This window comes from Terrapene carolina, unplaced genomic scaffold, assembly GCF_002925995.2.
Source record: "Terrapene carolina triunguis isolate 2854851 unplaced genomic scaffold, T_m_triunguis-2.0 Scaffold649, whole genome shotgun sequence".
NCBI classification, from domain to species: Eukaryota; Metazoa; Chordata; order Testudines; family Emydidae; genus Terrapene; species Terrapene triunguis.
Genome location: NW_020665000.1, coordinates 673,361 through 690,541, shown reverse-complemented (window position 1 = coordinate 690,541; position 17,181 = coordinate 673,361). Strand labels below are relative to the sequence as shown.

The window sequence follows — 17,181 nt, the reverse complement described above, 5'->3', positions numbered from 1 at the left end:
AATCAAGGTCTGGGTTAGATGATCTAAGAAGCCCTTTTCAACATTCAGATCTATGACTATAGAGACAGAAAATGGAAATGAGTGTTTATTTCTCTCCATTATTCAATCAAAAGGTGCTGAAAGGATTTGTTGGTTAACTGTGAGGGCATCAGATTGCATTGCAAGGCAGATTTTGTAAGGAATTGTGCATACAAATGCTAAAAGAGTGTCCACTCATGATCTCAGGACTTGTATGTCCACGCCATTCCAAATTTCCAGTTGAATGTGGCAGTTACTGCAAGATTATCTGCCCTTCATTGGTATCGACTGCGATGAGTTTAGCCAGGAATGGAACTCAAATAATTTTCTGTTTCTATTTTAGGATGTATTAAACCAGCTGGAACTAACACCCAAATTTTCAAATTTAGGATCCTAAACTTAAGTTCCTAAATTTCATATTTAGGCACATAAATAAATGCAATTTTCACAGCTCCTACTGGCTTCACTAACCAGGAATAACAGAAGTGCTATAAGAGATGACAGTGGAATGGAGTGTTGTTTCTCACCTTGTAACTTTGTTATGGATGTGTTTTGCTGACTGATGGAGTCAACAATCTGCAGGTACCATGACTGAGTGTAATCACCATGCCTGCAAAAAGCATTTTATTTTTCATTACGGATAATGGGATGTTCTGAACTTTGTGCAATTGCAGGATTTTAAAAAGCATGTTTTATTTAGAGGTTATTATGATTCTGCAATTTTCAGAATTAATTATCAGGAGAATGACGATCTAGACAATTATAATTAAGTCAATTTTAGGAATTAATCATCCTGAATTGGACTATCTAAGCAATTAATAATGAATTAAATGAATCATGATTCCATTTGAAAGTTTTTGCTACTTCTCATTTGAAGAACAGATGGACTCTGTTTTGTATCCAGCTGAAATCTCAGGCTGCTGATCAGCTTCAGATTATCAACTAGCCTCTAAATTTAATTTCTGGATTCAAAGGAATTCAAGCGTTTGTCTGAAATTCCCTTGCAAACTGTGCTCCCTATGACCATCTATTCATGTATAAGTCCTACTAATAGTAGGGGAATGTGCGAGAGCCACATGAACATCCTTTGCATACTGCTAGGCCCAGAAGGTGAGAATCCAAAATAAAGCAACAACAAAATAATAACAGCCACATGTTTGAATTTAACCATATAATCCCCAATGTGGTAATGACTGATTTAACATTTCTTGGCAGTATTTTTCTTCTGCCGTAACCAGATTTACTAATATGAGAGTCACGTACAGGAGACTGAATTGTTCTATATTCACACTCAAACAGAGGAATAAATTCCTAAAACACAGGGGGCTTAATTCTTCCACTCGAGGACACAAACAATTTCTATATATTTCAGTGGGAGCTAGTTGTATTTGGAGGTGGGAGAACTGGCCATAGATTTGCATAGGGGCAGCTGCCCCGGGGGCCCAACACCGTCAAGCGCAGATGAGCACATTTTACTGCATGTGTGTATGTTGTGGGGTGGGAATACAGATCCAAAGCAACAGCAATAGGACTTGTTTGAAAAGCCTGGCAGGCACACTACTGAGGGGCACTTTCCCACGTGTTCTAGACTAATGAGCTACCCTGTTCTGTTCTGTTTTTTACACTGATTAGCAGGGCCTGGTCAAAAGCTACTTGGGGAAAAGGTAACAGCTCTCAAGATCTGTCATGACCTGTGTGTCTTGAGAACAATGCAAAACTTTGCAGATGCTTTCAATGTAAACTAATAATCACTGCATGAATCTTCATCATACAGCATCCCCAAACCAGAAGCCACTGCAAACAGTTTGAGGAAAACATTGGCCATGTGCTGGCAAAGAATTAATGCTCTACATCTATGAAATGCTGGAGACTGAGTCAGACCTGCAGGTGATGTTTTCTATCAGTGGCATCAACATTTATCAGTAGATAAGAAAAAAAAAGTAAACCAGAATGTGCAAAATTCTGCTAGTCTTACATAGCTAAGGTACACTGTGCAAGGGATTATTAGCATGCAGGTTGCAATTCTTTAAGGGCTGCTGATCTATCGGAGGTATCATGCTTTGTCCATTTGGCACATTTCTCATTGCTTCAGATACAGTAGTCCACTTAATCTGGTAGTAAGTCACTGAAACTACACTGGCATTGCATCTGGGAATTGGTTTGCTAGTACATTCAGCAGAAAACTTGCTGCTGTAGCGCATGTGGTTAAGACGCTCTATACTGACAGGAGCTCTCCTGTTGGCATAATAAATCCACCTCCACGAGAGGCAGTAGCTATATCAGCAGGAGACGCTCTCCCACCAACACAGCGCTGTCCACACTGGCACTTAGATTGGTGTAACTTATGTTGCTCAGGGGAGTGACTTATTCACTGTAAGCTATTAGTAGTGTAGACCTGGCCTAAGTTAAAAGAAAGTCTGACAGCAACACCCAGAGGTAAGGAGATATGTGGCAAAACTGGCTAGGTCTCAAATTTGTTGAGATTGTTTGCTGTACCCAGGGGAAAAGGGCAGAGAGAGAGAGAGACAGCTATTCAAAACAACAATGGACAATCTCAGTCTGTAGGAAAATATTAAACACCTGACAGTCCAAACATAGAAAAGACTAATTTTAAAGCAATGCCCCACACATGCATTAGATCCCTTCATACTGTTTTAAACTCCCCATTCCATCACACAATATCATTTCAAGCCTTCTTCTTTTCCACATTTTCCTGAGTAAGGCTTTAGTGCATCTCAGCTGTGGAACAACTCACAGAAACCAGTGTTTATTGGCTCTTGAGTGCTGGGATATTTTTGAGAAGTAGTTGTCTTGGCAAATACTTTAGTCTATTGAATAAACTCAGAGAAAGAACTGAAACTGAAATTCAGGCTTGCAAAATCGCTTTCTGAACCACATGAATTTCTGTCTAAAAACCATAAAGAAATGCTGGAAATCTGTTTAGAGGTTTCCAATCAGCTTGAAAATAATTCTGTCTGTCCAATTTAGTTTTTTAACTACCTGTATTGTAATAGATGGAAAAATATAAGCCCCACAAAAAAATCCAAGTTGATTTAACAGCACCCCAATGAATACAGGCCTGTTTCTCAACTGAAAAAAAAATTGTGTTGAATATTTTCCTTGTGCACATTTGACAGATACAAACTATTCCAAGTCCACCCACTGGGAGGGAATACATGAAAGTTTTTTTAGTAATTTTCTGTATCATAAAATGTGCTAATAACGTAATGAAAACTACAGTGTAAAAAATGAACAGAGCTGTAAGCGTAGAGAATTAATTGTAAGACAGAATATCAAAATCTAATTACTTGCTGGCAAACAGCATAGGTGCACTGTTGTAGATGGAGTCAAACGACCTTAAAATGCAAATTAACATAAAAAAAAAGTAACTCTGAGGGGAATTTTCATCCTGGGTGCAGTGATTTTTTTTTTAAACAAGTACTGTGTGTTTCTGTTGCTGCATAGATCAAATTTTCCTTGGCAGATTTGCTTTCTTGCTTTAATTCTAACAGCATGCAGGTTGTTGTTTTACTGTTGAGCACATCCTCAAAGAAGCTATACAGGAGGCAGCTTGCTTACACATCTTAAAATAGTGGGTAGCTCAAATGAGTTTTGATAGGGAGCTTTTAGCTGTAATTCTAACTTGTTTGGGTGATTAAATATAGTACTCTGCATAGAGCTAGTAGCCTTTAACAAGACACAAATGACACCCACACCCATAAGAAGGAAAAGAAGAGAAAAAAAACCAGTCAGCTCTTACTTTAAATTGACCTTCAAGTTGACTGTTAAACTTGTTCCAGTCTCTGCTTCTTTTCAGGACTCCAATGCTCTTTCATTAGTGGTTCATTTGAGTATGGAGTCCTTGAAGTAATGCATTCTCCATTCAGATTCACAATGCAGCACCACGCAGGCCCTGAGGTGGCCATCCATCCTGAAATTAAGAGGCAACATTCTCTTCTAGAATTGCACTTTATCAGAATCATTAGGGGTGACAGAAGATAGTGGCAGAGGCAGCAGCAACACAGAGTGAACACAGGCACATTAAAGCAAGATAAAAAGGGTAACCAATCTCAACATAATCTGTACAGAGAGAAGCCAAAATGCTCTCCTCCAACATGAACCATTTTTCTCTCTCTCTCTCTTTTTTTCCCCACACACAAACAGGAGTTTCATCTGGAGATAAAATGGCAATAGTAGGGAATGGCAAAAAAAAAAAATCCCAAACCAACAAGCTGCTTTATGAAACCACACAAGAGGATTCTATGAGCACAGAATTAGCTCAAGTAAAAGAAAATGATATTAAAATGAATCCACCCCCCCCCCCAATGCCCATAAATTGGCTCTAAGTGCTGGAGCACTAACAAATGTCATTTATTAGCAGGTATATTATCTATTTTAAAAATAATTATTTCTTCTATTTTAAAAAGTACATTGATCTAATTCAGCTCAATTTGAGGAGGACTATGAGGCATATTTTTAATATATGCAACACTTGGGCATTTCACCCAAGAATCTTGCCTGTTAAGCAGCACAGCAGAATTTAAATCTCTTATTATCAGGGATTCACCATCCTACAATCCCTTCAGGTATATGGCAATAGCAGTACATTTTATTGTTAGAGATACTGACCCAGAGATGCCTTAGATACCCCAGAGCCCAGGAGCACACAATAAATAGGAAATTGCTCACAAATATTTTTAGGTTAATTCTAGAGGGTCAAGAGTAATTAAACTATACTATAGATTTCTGCAAAGTCTTTTTTCGAGTGCATAGTTCTACACAGGAACCCCTGCAAACAGAATTTGTGTGAAAGTGGTGTTCTCGTCCATCCTCCCTGTGGAAGAAAAAAGCCCGGGTAGAGACCGTCGAATCGTGGAAGTTAATGGTGGTGTCGGAGAGAAGGCTTTGGATTCTTTGACCATGGGATAGGCAGAGACAGGCTCCACTTAACGAAGAGAGGGAAGAGCATCTTCGCAAGCAGGATGGCTAACCTAGTGAGGAGGGCTTTAAACTAGGTTCACTGGGGGAAGGAGACCAAAGCCCTGAGGTAAGTGGGATGCCGGGAGGAAGCACGAGCAGGAGAGCGCAAGAGGGGAGGACTCCTGTCTCATACTGAGAAAGCGGGACGATCAGCCAGTTATCTTACGATCAGCCAGTTATCTTACGTGCCTATACACGGCAAGAAGCCTGGGAAACAAGCAGGGAGAACTGGAAGTCCTGGCACAGTCAAGGAATTATGATGTGATTGGAATAACAGAGACCTAGTGGGATAAATCACATGACTGGAGTACTGTCATGGATGGATATAAACTGTTCAGGAAGGACAGACAGGGAAGAAAAGGTGGGGGAGTTGCATTGTATGTAAGAGAGCAGTATGAGTACTCAGAGCTCCAGTATGAAACTGCAGAAAAACCTGAGTGTCTTTGGATTAAGTTTAGAAGTGGGAGCAACAAGGGTGATGTCGTGGTGGGAGTCTGCTATAGACCACCAGACCAGGGGGATGAGGTGGATGAGGCTTTCTTCCGGCAACTAACAGAAGTCACTAGATCACAGGCCCTGGTTCTCATGGGGGACTTCAATCACCCCAATATCTGCTGGAAGAGCAATACAGCAGTGCACAGACAATCCAGGAAGTCCTGGTGCAAGTGCTGGAGGAACCAACTAGGGGCAGAGCTCTTCTTGACCTGCTGCTCACAAACAGGAAAGAATTAGTAGGGGAAGCAAAAGTGGATGGGAACCTGGGAGGCAGTAACCATGAGTTGGTTGAGTTCAGGATCCTGACACAAGGAAGAAAGAAGAACAGCAGAATACGGACCCTGGACTTCAGAAAAGCAGACTTTGACTCCCTCGGGGAACTGATGGGTAGGATCCCCTGGGAGAATAAAATGAGGGGGAAAGGAGGCCAGGAGAGCTGGCTATATTTTAAAGAATCCTTATTGAGGTTGCAGGAACAATCCATCCCGAAGTGTAGGAAGAATAGTAAATATGGCTGGCAACCAGCTTGGATTAACTGAGATCATGGCGATCGGGGGAGGTCCCGGATGACTGGAAAAAGGCTAATGTAGTGCCCACCTTTAAAAAAGGGAAGAAGGAGCATCTGGGGAACTACAGGCCAGTCAGCCTCACCTCAGTCCTTGGAAAAATCATGGAGCAGGTCCTCAAGGAATCAATTCTGAGGCACTTAGAGGAGAGGAAAGTGATCAGGAAGAGTCAGCATGGATTCACCAAGGGCAAGTCATGCCTGACTAACCTAACTGCCTTCTATGAGGAGATAACTGGCTCTGTGGATGTATTATTCCTTGACTTTAGCAAAGCTTTTGATACGGTCTCCCACAGTATTCTTGCCGGCAAGTTGAAGTATGGGCTGGATGAAGGAACTATAAGGTGGATAGAAAGCTGGCTAGATCGTCGGGCTCAACGGGTAGTGATCAATGGCTCCATGTCTAGTTGTCAGCCGGTATCAAGCGGCGTGCCCCAAGGGTCGGTCCTGGGGCCGGTTTTGTTCAGTATCTTCACTAATGATCTGGAGGATGGCATGGACTGCACTCTCAGCAAGTCTGCAGATGACACTAAACTGGGAGAAGTGGTAGATATGCTGTCGGGTAGGGATAGGATACAGAGGGACCTAGACAAATTAGAGGATTGGGCCAAAAGAAATCTGATGAGGTTCAACAAGGACAAGTTCAGAGTCCTGCACTAAGGACGGAAGAATCCCATGCACTGCTACAGACTAGGGACCGAGTGGCTAGGAAGCAGTTCTGCAGAAAAGGACCTAGGGGTTACAGTGGACGAGAAGCTGGATATGAGTCAACAGTGTGCCCTTGTTGCCAAGAAGGCTACCGGCATTTTGGGCTGTATAAGTAGGGGCATTGCTAGCAGATCAAGGGACGTGATCATTCCCCTCTACTCGACATTGGCGAGGCCTCATCTGGAGTACTGTGACCAGTTTTGGGCCCCACACTACAAGAAGGATGTGGAAAAATTGGAAAGAGTCCAGCGGAGGGCAACAAAAATGATTAGGGGGATGGAGCACATGACTTATGAGGAGAGGCTGAGGGAACTGGGATTATTTAGTCTGCAGAAGAGAAGAATGAGGGGGGGATTTGATAGCTGCTTTCAGCTACCTGAAAGGGGGTTCCAAAGAGGATGGATCTAGACTGTTCTCAGTGGTACCAGATGACAGACCAAGGAGTAATGGTCTCAAGTTGCAGTGGGGGAGGTTTAGGTTGGATATTAGGAAAAACTTTTTCACTAGGAGGATGCTGAAGCACTGGAATGGGTTACCTAGGGAGATGGTGTAATCTCCTTCCTTAGATGTTTTTAAGGTCAGGCTTGACAAAGCCCTGTCTGGGATGATTTAGTTGGGGATTGGTCCTGCTTTCAGCAGGGGGCTGGACTAGATGACCTCCTGAGGTCCCTTCCAACCCTGATAGTCTATGATTCTATGAATTACTTGATTTAGCCACTCCATGGGCAAATGCAAACATCCCCCAGACTCTCCTTAAAATATCTGGCTTATAAACTGGTTTGATTTGAACCTGTGATCTAGACATAAAAGTACCACCTTCTACTACCAATGTTTTGAGCAACCCTGTCACCCACTTCACATTCCTGAATGATTTGGTAATTGTTTTTTGTATATGGCAGCAATTTTTGAAAAAGGGGTGAAATGTCCCACTAAAGCCCCCCCCCTTTTTTGAGAGAGAAGGGGTGCATCTAGTTCTTGCTTGGAGTGTGAGGACATAACCACAGAGCCGTACTTTCAGAAGCAACTTGAAAACTCCCTGATATGTAGGTTTGGTACCTCCAGCTCTTCCTCTTTCAGGTGCACTCTCCCACCCCCAACCCCCAGGCCCATGAGCCCTTCTCACAGGAACCTCACTCCTCGAGGAAGCCCACACTACTGTCCCCTCACAGGAACCCCACCTTCCCCCATCCTGATCTCCACTCGCAAGCCTCAGGTCTGTCTGTCCTTCCCAACACCACGTGACCTATGTACTGCTGGCTGAGCAGCTTACAGTTGCTCGTTTCAATATGGCAGGTTTCTTTTTCCAAGTAGGGGGGGAAAAAACCCAAAAACCAGCACACTACAACCAGCAGCCCAGCCAGCCAGTCAAAAAACCAGCAAGGCCAATTAAAAACCCTACTGACCAAGAAGTCTCTCTTTATTAATCTCCCCCAGCAACACACCCTGGTCCTCTCTAATAACTCTGGAGGACAAGGAACTTGATAACTAACCACTCCACATGGCCCGCTGCACAGGGGTGAATTTCACTCTTTTCCAGTATCTCGCTGCCAGAAACCAGTGTTTGGAGAGGGAGGTCAGTGTCAGTATTGAGGGACCGGGGCAGGGGGACCAGAATCGCGACAGGGAGCACTCCCACGGGGCAGGCGACCAAGATCTGCGCCGAGAGGACAACTGGCAGGAGGGTGAACGGTGCTGGTAGAATGAAGACCGGCACCTCCTCCAAGGAGATCCCCGTCGAGATGGCAGAAACCATAATCGCGGTGCCAGCACGAGCACGAGCCCCAGAGGATCTGTGCCGAGATGCCGGAGGCCCGCGGCACGGAGATGGAGAGTGTTGCCTTGTCTCGGGGGATCGCCGGCGCTCCACTACCCCAAGGAGTCTTAGCGGCAGGCTTGCCCTCATAGGGAGCCTTTGCTGTGTGCTGGTGGTGCGAGCGGAGGCCTCTGCTCTCTCAGCACTGGGGAGCTTGGGAAAGCATCGATGACGTCAGGAGTTTGGGTCCCCTACCACTCCCAGGAGTTGGTGGTGGACCCTTTAAGGGGCTAAAGGCCCTGACTGGGGAGACACGTTCACATGGCTCCGGAGTGGCTGGGCAGCCCAAACTGGGTCCTTTGCCCAATGCCCCATGGCCTTTCTTGTCTAGGGCCGGGGAACCGTGCTTCCTTGCTCTCTTTCTGGGCACCGGGGAGTGGTGTTGGGTTGAGCCCCGTGCCGAAGGTGCGCTGTGCACTGAGGCCGAGATACTAGGTGAGTCTTGGTGGGACAGCTCGGAAGCCAGACAAAGGGCAGCCTCCATGAGGAGATCCCGCAAACGAATATCCCGATCTTTCTGAGTCCTGGGTCGAAAATTTTTACAAATACAACACTTGTCCTTCACATGTGATTCCCCCAAGCACTTGAGCAGCTGCTGTGGGGTTTACTTACAGGCATAGGCCTGTTACAGTCCACACAGGGCTTAAACCCCAGGGCATGCCCCACCTGGGGCGAAGTCTCTGCTGGGACTCTAACTTCTAACTCCTAACTCCACTTAACTACTTAACACTAACTAGTATAAACAACTATTTACAAGGCCCTAAGGCTCAAAGTCAGAAGAGAAACCGCTAGCCCTTGCTATGCAAGGAAAGGTGCTCTAACCACCTCAAGCAGTAAGAAGGAACTGAGAGGGCATAAGGCTGGCTTGCCTGATATACCAATGCATGAACATGGCACTCAAGGGGGCGCCACACCTGGCCCTACAGATACTGCTAAGGCAAATATCACCGATGACTGCACACTTGGGCGCACGCACACCTAGAATGGAATCGACATGAGCAAGCACTCGAAGAAGAAACCTTATTATATTTAAAGTGAAAAGGTCTTCACAAGTTTTGAAAAAATTAAGGCTTAAATATCACTGGGCAGTTCAATTGATTTGTGTCTATCTTGTAATTCGAAAACTCTCAGTGTTCTAGTTCCACACAGCTGGCATTTTGATTTGCAAGTGAATCCTGGTTTTCTAGTTATACAGTACTGAGTATGTGAATTGAGAAATAGGAGTTCTTACTCTCCAATCCTCTCTAACGGAGCTGAAAATTCCATGATTTTTAAGTGAGCATTTTTCATGAAAGAAGTATCTCCTGGGAAGCTTTAGATTTCCACTTTCAACCAAATTGTAGGGCAAAGCCCACAATAAGAGACGAAAAAACCCAGCATAGCTTATTTCTAACAAAATGGAACATGTAAAAGACATGCATTATTCAATATCAGCCAGTATCAACCAGACTATCGTATGGTTTTCAATGGGACTGCTTCTCAGATACTATAAGTGTTCACTGGAGAAATCAGTTGTCGGGTCTAGCTAAGGTCAATTGTTACTTTCTAAAATACAGTTTGTCCAAAATGAACCAGGCGAACAGAAAAAATGCTGAATTGACACAAGTCTATCACATCTTTAAATCTGTTCTCATGTATTCTTGAATTTCATTGCTGTTCATATGTTAAGTATACTGAACCTACTAAACGAGAACTGCCAGTTAGTATGTTGTATTAATGCAAAATTCAAATTATCATTATTGTCCCATTATACTGTGCAGCCCTTTATTTCAAGGGCCTTAGCTGGAGGCCAATTAAAGTAATACAAAAATTCTAACAAGGCATACCTTTCAGCCAATGATCATACAATATTAAATGTATATAATGTAACTTACGCCCTGATCCTGCAAGCTGTTCCATAAGGGCAGACCCTGTACCCACAGAAATGAAAGATAGTCTTGTGATTAAGACACTGGCCTGGGACTCAAGGGATCTGAATTCAGTATGTGGCTCTGCTACAGTCTTCCCATTTGACCTTGGACAAGTTGTCTGATCTCTCTGGACCACCCATGCGTCTGACGAAGTGGGCATTCACCCACGAAAGCTTATGCTCCAATACGTCTGTTAGTCTGTAAGGTGCCACAGGACTCTGTCGCTCTGTACCCCAGTTCTCCATCTGTCAAGGGGGGCTAACAATAGGAACTTTCTCACAGCCTGTGTGTCTCTTATCTATTTAGACTAAGTTATTCAGAAAAGGGATTGTCTCTTACTGTGCAGGTGTATGTTGTCTAGCACAATGGGGCCCACAATCTTGGCTGGAAGCCTCTAGGCACTATATAATGCAAATAATAAATAATAATGTGCTCTTGTGCGCTGGGACAATGTCTTTTGATATGTTTGTACAACATCTAGCCCTCTGGGGCCTTTAGGTGCTGTTGTAACACAACGAATAAGGTAGAACAGTACAGTGGTAGTTCTTGGAGAAAGAGGGCAGCAATAATTAATAAGTGTTTAATGCACTAGTAAATCTTGTTTCTGATTGGTTATTGAGGCACATGGTGATGAGTGCAGTGTAGGAACCTGAACAGAATCTAGGGATCGCTCTTGCCTCTCTCACATCCTGTTTTTGAGGGGAGGTATATGGGAATGTCTCACCTAATATATTTAAAAGTGATAAATTGGGAAATTACTAATTGGATCAATAATCTGATGGCTATTGCTGGCTCTTCTTCCAGATCAGAATGTTCTCAAGTGTTGTGATTTTAAAGCATTAACTACCCGTTGCAGGTTATAAACCCTTCACCTTGCCAGTGGCAAACAAAGCTGTTTACCATATTAGGCCATGTCTACACTAGCGAGCTTACAGAGGCACAGCTGTACCAATGCAGCAGCACTGCTGTAAGATCACGCATGTAGCCGCTCTATGCCGACAGGAGAGAGCTTGCCCGTTGACATAATAAAACTACCTCAACAAGTGGTGGTAGCTAGGTCGACATAGCGCTGTGAACATTACCACTTATGTCAGTGAAACTTATGTCACTCAGAGTTGTGCTTTTTCATAAATTTTGCCGACATAAGTGATAGTGTAGACATGGCCTTAGAGCAGTGTTTCTCAACCCGCGGCCCACGGGCCGCTTGCGGCCCAATCAGCACAGAGCTGCAGCCCATGTGACATCCTGAGGGCCATAGAGGTAGCATTGGATGCGGCCCACATAACACATTGTGCGCCACATATGCAGCCCACAATGGTAAATAGGTTGAGAAACACTGCCTTAGAGTAACACAGCGAGAGATTCAGCTTTATTTACTGACCCTGTAAGTTGTTTTGCTGCTGCCTCTCCTCGCTTCACATATAACTCTAGTAATTTAGTATGTAAAATAAGTGATTTTGTTAGTTTTATTCCACCTGAGAAATAGATTATGCTCCAGGGGAAAACAGATGTGCCAGAACCAATAAGAAAAGCTCAGATACTCTACCATTACAGAGGGGGGGGAAACGGAGAAAAAAATATCTTTGTTCTCTGGTTATTGATGAACAAACAGCTTCCAATCTATAAAACGAGCAATCTGAAGGTACTGAAGGAGGGCTGTGTAGCCAAAAGCTATACAAGACTCTTATAATCCAATCTTCCCAAATTGAATTCCTTGTAGTCCATGCATTAGAATGTGGAAGAACTTTGTTGGAATCATATTTAATACAACAATGATGTCTCTCTATTGCTCCTAGCAGCGGTTGGGAAAACATCCTAAGAATCTTCTTGCTTCTGTGGGCTTCTTGCTTCTGTAAGGCCTGGTCCACACTACCCCCCCACTTCGGGCTAAGGTACGCAAATTCAGCTACGTTAATAACGTAGCTGAATTCAAAGTACCTTAGTCCGAACTTACCGCGGGTCCAGACGCGGCAGGAAGGCTCCCCCGTCGATGCCGCGTACTCCTCTCGCCGAGCTGGAGTACCGGCGTCGACGGCGAGCACTTCCGGGATCGATCCCAGAACATCGATTGCCTGCCGCCGGACCCTCTGGTAAGTGTAGACGTACCTTAAGAAAGAGAGGATAAGGGTGGATACACTCCCTCTGTCCTCCTAGTGCTTTGATAGGGAGACAGCATAATCCACTCCCTTTGCTAGTGCTTCAAAAGGGACATCAGAAACAAATTAAACAAGTCTAGAGATGGCTGACAAACAAAATATCAATGGTAAGGCTACACTAATAGTCACACCATTACTAGGAACTGGAGCTAGAGAACGGGTGGATTTCCTCAGTGCAGAGAAGGAAAGAAAGACATACATGGCAGAGATATATAAATTAATCAACATGATGAAGAAAGTATATTGGACACTTTTGTTCACCTCTCTCATTTTGCAAGAGCATGAAAAGGAAAGGCAAAATATTTAACACTGATAAAAGGAAGTAAGTTTTATTACTCTAAGAATAATTTACCTATGGCATTGAGTGCCACAAGGTATCTTTGTGGCCAAGAGCTTAGAAAGATTCAAGAAAAGGAATGGATATTTATCTGGATAATAAGAATATCCACAGTTACATTAGATATGATACATAACGTAAGCCCTCCTCTTTCAGGGCATAAACCAACCTCTAACCCACAAGGATTAGAAAGAAACTTCTTCCATAGGAAGTTTATTCCATTACTGTCCACTGCAGGAATTCTAGCAACTTCCTCTGAAGCACTGAATAGGCTACAGCCCAGACATGGTATGGCAATTATTGGGGTCCTCATAGTTCATATTACACAAAACATCTCGATGAAAAACACCTCAATGTCTTTTTGATTTTATGGAGACTGAACTGTTGAATAATTCAAGTAATTGAGTATGGCGTAGCACCTTAAACAATTGCTAACAAACGCCTATTTTAAATGGACAACTTAATCCATTTTAAAAGGCTAAATGAGCATTTTGGGTGTATGCAAATGTTTGAATTTCCCTTTAACAATTAGCCCTTAAACTTGAAAAGGGCCTCATGTTATGTCCTGGGAGTGGTTCCAGCCCTCCAGGCAAGGTGACAGGGTGTGCAATTATTTCTTGCACTGTTATTTAGGTGTTATGAATTTGAGCAGAGCCATGGGATGGAAAGTAGCACTGAGTGGTTCCAAATGTTGTAACTGTAATTAGAGCAATAAGAACTCAGCAGTCAAGCATTAGTGTTAGCTAATTGAAAGCACTGGGCAGTTAAACATCCTGAAGCAATGCCAACAAGGGCAATTATCACGTGTTGCATGCATTTGAGAAACGTTTATTGTTTTATTGAACTGATAGTCAGTGCCTCAAGTGTACATCAGGTGAGAGCGTCTGTCATGCTTTCATCAGTGGGCCGGTACCTGCTCAGGGCAGTGATTGGATTAAATCACTGTAGCTGCAGACATTCTGGAGTGACAGAGTCAGAATGATGGATGGTCAGAACAGTCACAGGAAGGTCTGAATACAGTGAACTTATAAAGGGATTTAGCTTCTTCAAATGATTATGGGCCACATCAATCACTACTTGAGAATTACCCATACAGAGGTCAGTTAACTCCTTCAGGTGCCCCAACATACTTCCCTAGTTCTTTCTATGCAGTGGGAGCTTCCCAAATTGGCAGAAACACATGGAAGAAGAAATATCTGGGTAGTAAACTGTCCACCAATCGTACCAAGCCACAGACACCTCACCCAATTTAACCCTGCCACCTGAAGAGTCTTTCCTTTAGGTGATGATTAACATCAGCAAAGAGGCAGCACTTCTAGAAAAAGTGATAAGTGAATAATAGAAATAGAGATAGTCAAGCAGCAATATCGGTTTTCTTCCCAAAAGGGGCACCGCCTCATGGATGAGGGCATAAAGGTACCTTCTAGGTCACAGGTGGGCAAACTACGGCCCGCGGGACTGTCCTGCCTGGCCCTTGAGCTCCCGGCCGGGGAAGCTAGCCTCCAGCCCCTCCCCTGCTGCCTCAGCTCGCCATGGTGCCAGCGCTCCGGGCGGCGGGGCTGCGAGCTCCTGCTGGGCAACGCGGAGGCGTGGCTGGCTCTGGCAGGGGGGCGCGGCTGCCAGACATGCTGCTCTGAGCAGCATAAGGGGGCGGGGACCGGGGGGGTTGGACAAGGGGCAGGGGGTCCTGGTGGTAGTCAGGGGACAGGGAGCAGGGGGCGGTTGGATGGGGCGGAGGTTCAAGGGGCGGTCAGGGAACGTGGGGGGTGGATAGGCGTGGGAGTCCTGGGGGGCCTGTTAGGGGGCGGGGGTGTGGATGGGGTCGGGGCGGACAGGGAACAGGGGCGGTTGGATAGGGGGTGGGATCCGGTGGGGGGGGGGGCGGTTGGGGCAGGGGGTTCCCGGAGGAGGCGGTCAGAGGACAAGGAGCAGGGGGAGATTGGATGGGTCGGAGGTTCTGAGGGGGGCAGTCAGGGGGCAGGAAGTGGGAGGGGACTGATAGGGGGCAGGGGCTAGGCTGTTTGGGGGGGCACAGCCTTCCCTACATGGCCCTCCATACAGTTTTGGAACCCCGATGTGGCCCTCAGGCCAAAAAGTTTGCCCACCCCTGTTCTAGGTCATCATCTTCAATTTCATGCCTCACACAGAAAAGAATGCACACTAAATTGGTACAGATCTTCCCATGCCATGTTTTAATATCTAAAAATAATACACCGCTACCTCGATATAATGCGACCCGATATAACACGAATTCAGAAATAATGTGGTAAAGCAGTGCTTCGGAGGGAAGGGGGGGGGCTGCGCACTACAGTGGATCAAAGCAAGTTCAATACTGCGTTATAGGTGAAACCACGTTATAAGATTTTTTGGCTCCCGAGGACAGTGTTATATCGAGGTAGAGGTGTATCTCTAAGTAATTCTAAGACATAACCAAGAAGCATTCACCAGTTTAAATGTAGTTATGGCTTACTCAGCACAAAGTTTCTGCTCGGATACTGGATATAGGCTTGTAGAATTATCTTAGCTCTGAGCAGAAGGCTGTCTTGGTTAGGGTTATGGTTGATAGACTCATAATAGGCATGGCACCAAAACAACATCTTCCACACGAGTCCAGGATGACTTCTTAGTCCTTCTTAACTCTCCCTAGTGCAGGGAATGATATTTTCTAGGAAATTTTCTTCCTGCAAACCTTTCTGGAGCTGGCACTTTAAAATTTGGCAGAACCAAGTAGCTGTAGCCCTAACAGAGCCATTTTGCAACTGGCAGCGATTTGCTGAATCCCCCTCTCCCCCCTCCCAGTTTGTAAGTTCCCATTATGTTTTCTCTTTTTCATTACTGAAGGTATGGCACATTTTCACAGTAAGGATGACTTAAATCAGGGTTTCCACTATCTATCTACAATGCTTCATTTGAGAGGTGAGGTATTATTTAATAAAACAAGTGGGTATAAATTTGTTGCTTCATTAAAGAGTTTTGTCCATCTCCAGCCAATTGATATTTATTTTACAAAATAAATGCATGTTTATATACAAAGTATCTGGAGGGTTTGGGGATTTTATTGGTAATATGCAGCTTTTGCAAAGTGTTGTCTATCTGGAGGAACCTACCCTCACTGTATTTCTGTGCAAAGACTGAAAAAAGCCTCATCTACTCTGTTGGAATCTGAGATCACTTTCTGGTAATGAACCACTGGAAAGATTCCCCCCCCCCCCCCCGACCCTTGAGTGTGTCTGAAAACGATCACTCTAAACCAGATACGTGCAAATTTCCTGGGTAGACAGAGACCCATTTTCCAAAGTACCTGAATTACTCAAGGTTCAGCAGTTCGGTACATTTCCAGCTCTTTAGGTGACAATGACTGATAATGGAGGGAGAGACAGGTGGCTTTAGGAACCCATTTTAAAAGTTTGAGTCAGTTCTAATTGACAGTTCTTTTTGCCTACAGAAGATAGTTCCTGTTGCATAGAAAAGTGCAGTTATTTTTCCCTACAGAGTGCGTGGGGAGGTGGAAAAGTAGGAAATATAAAAACACAGTTTCCTATTGAGTGGACTAAATCCTAAAGAGAAAAAAAAGGCAAATTGCCACTTATGGAAGAAGTTTAGTTGCCTTCTATTTGCAAAAGAATTAGTCATGGAGGAGCTGTGCTTTTGCAGCTGAAATATGGGTTCATAAAGGGATTGCTGATTCTAATAAAGTCTCAAGTAGAGGACCTTGAGGTTCATAGAAACATGTAGAAAAGAAATTGGCAGATATTCAGCCTGCAGTATCTTAAAACAATCAAAATTATAAAAAGCAATGCTAAAGTAGTGGAGGTGCACGACCTTACATATTTTCATGCAGAGAATTTAATATAACACGACAGCAACTTTATCACTAAACGTAAGAAACAGGAGTGTGTTCACAAAGGGTCATATAGACTGATAACATAATTCAAATTAAAGATCCCTGTGATGAGGCTTCACTTAGAAAAGCACTGAAAGGCATTTATGAGAAGAAATACAGTATTGCAGTGTTTCCCAAACTTGGGACGCCGCTTGTGTAGGGAAAGCCCCTGGCGGGCCGGACCGGTTTGTTTACCCACCATGTCCACAGGTCCAGCCGATCGCGGCTCCCACTGGCCGCGGTTCGCTGCTCCAGGCCAATGGGAGCTGCTGGAAGCGGCGGCCAGTATGTTCCTCGGCCCGCGCCACCTTCTAAC

General features: G+C 44.4%; 1 protein-coding gene across 3 annotated transcripts in view; it reads right to left on the bottom strand.

Moving 5' to 3' along the window:
* LOC112107452 (leucine-rich repeat and fibronectin type III domain-containing protein 1-like protein) overlaps window positions 1–17,181 on the bottom strand; it is a 204,699-nt gene that overhangs the window by 111,707 nt on the left and 75,811 nt on the right. For 2 of the 3 annotated variants that reach the window (XM_029913461.1, XM_026659675.2), the window contains one exon: window positions 3,779–3,949. The exons of the other annotated variant lie outside the window; for it this stretch is intronic. The gene's annotated coding sequence lies outside the window, so the exon portion shown is untranslated. The remainder of the gene's footprint in view (window positions 1–3,778; window positions 3,950–17,181) is intronic. 3 annotated transcript variants of the gene reach the window in all.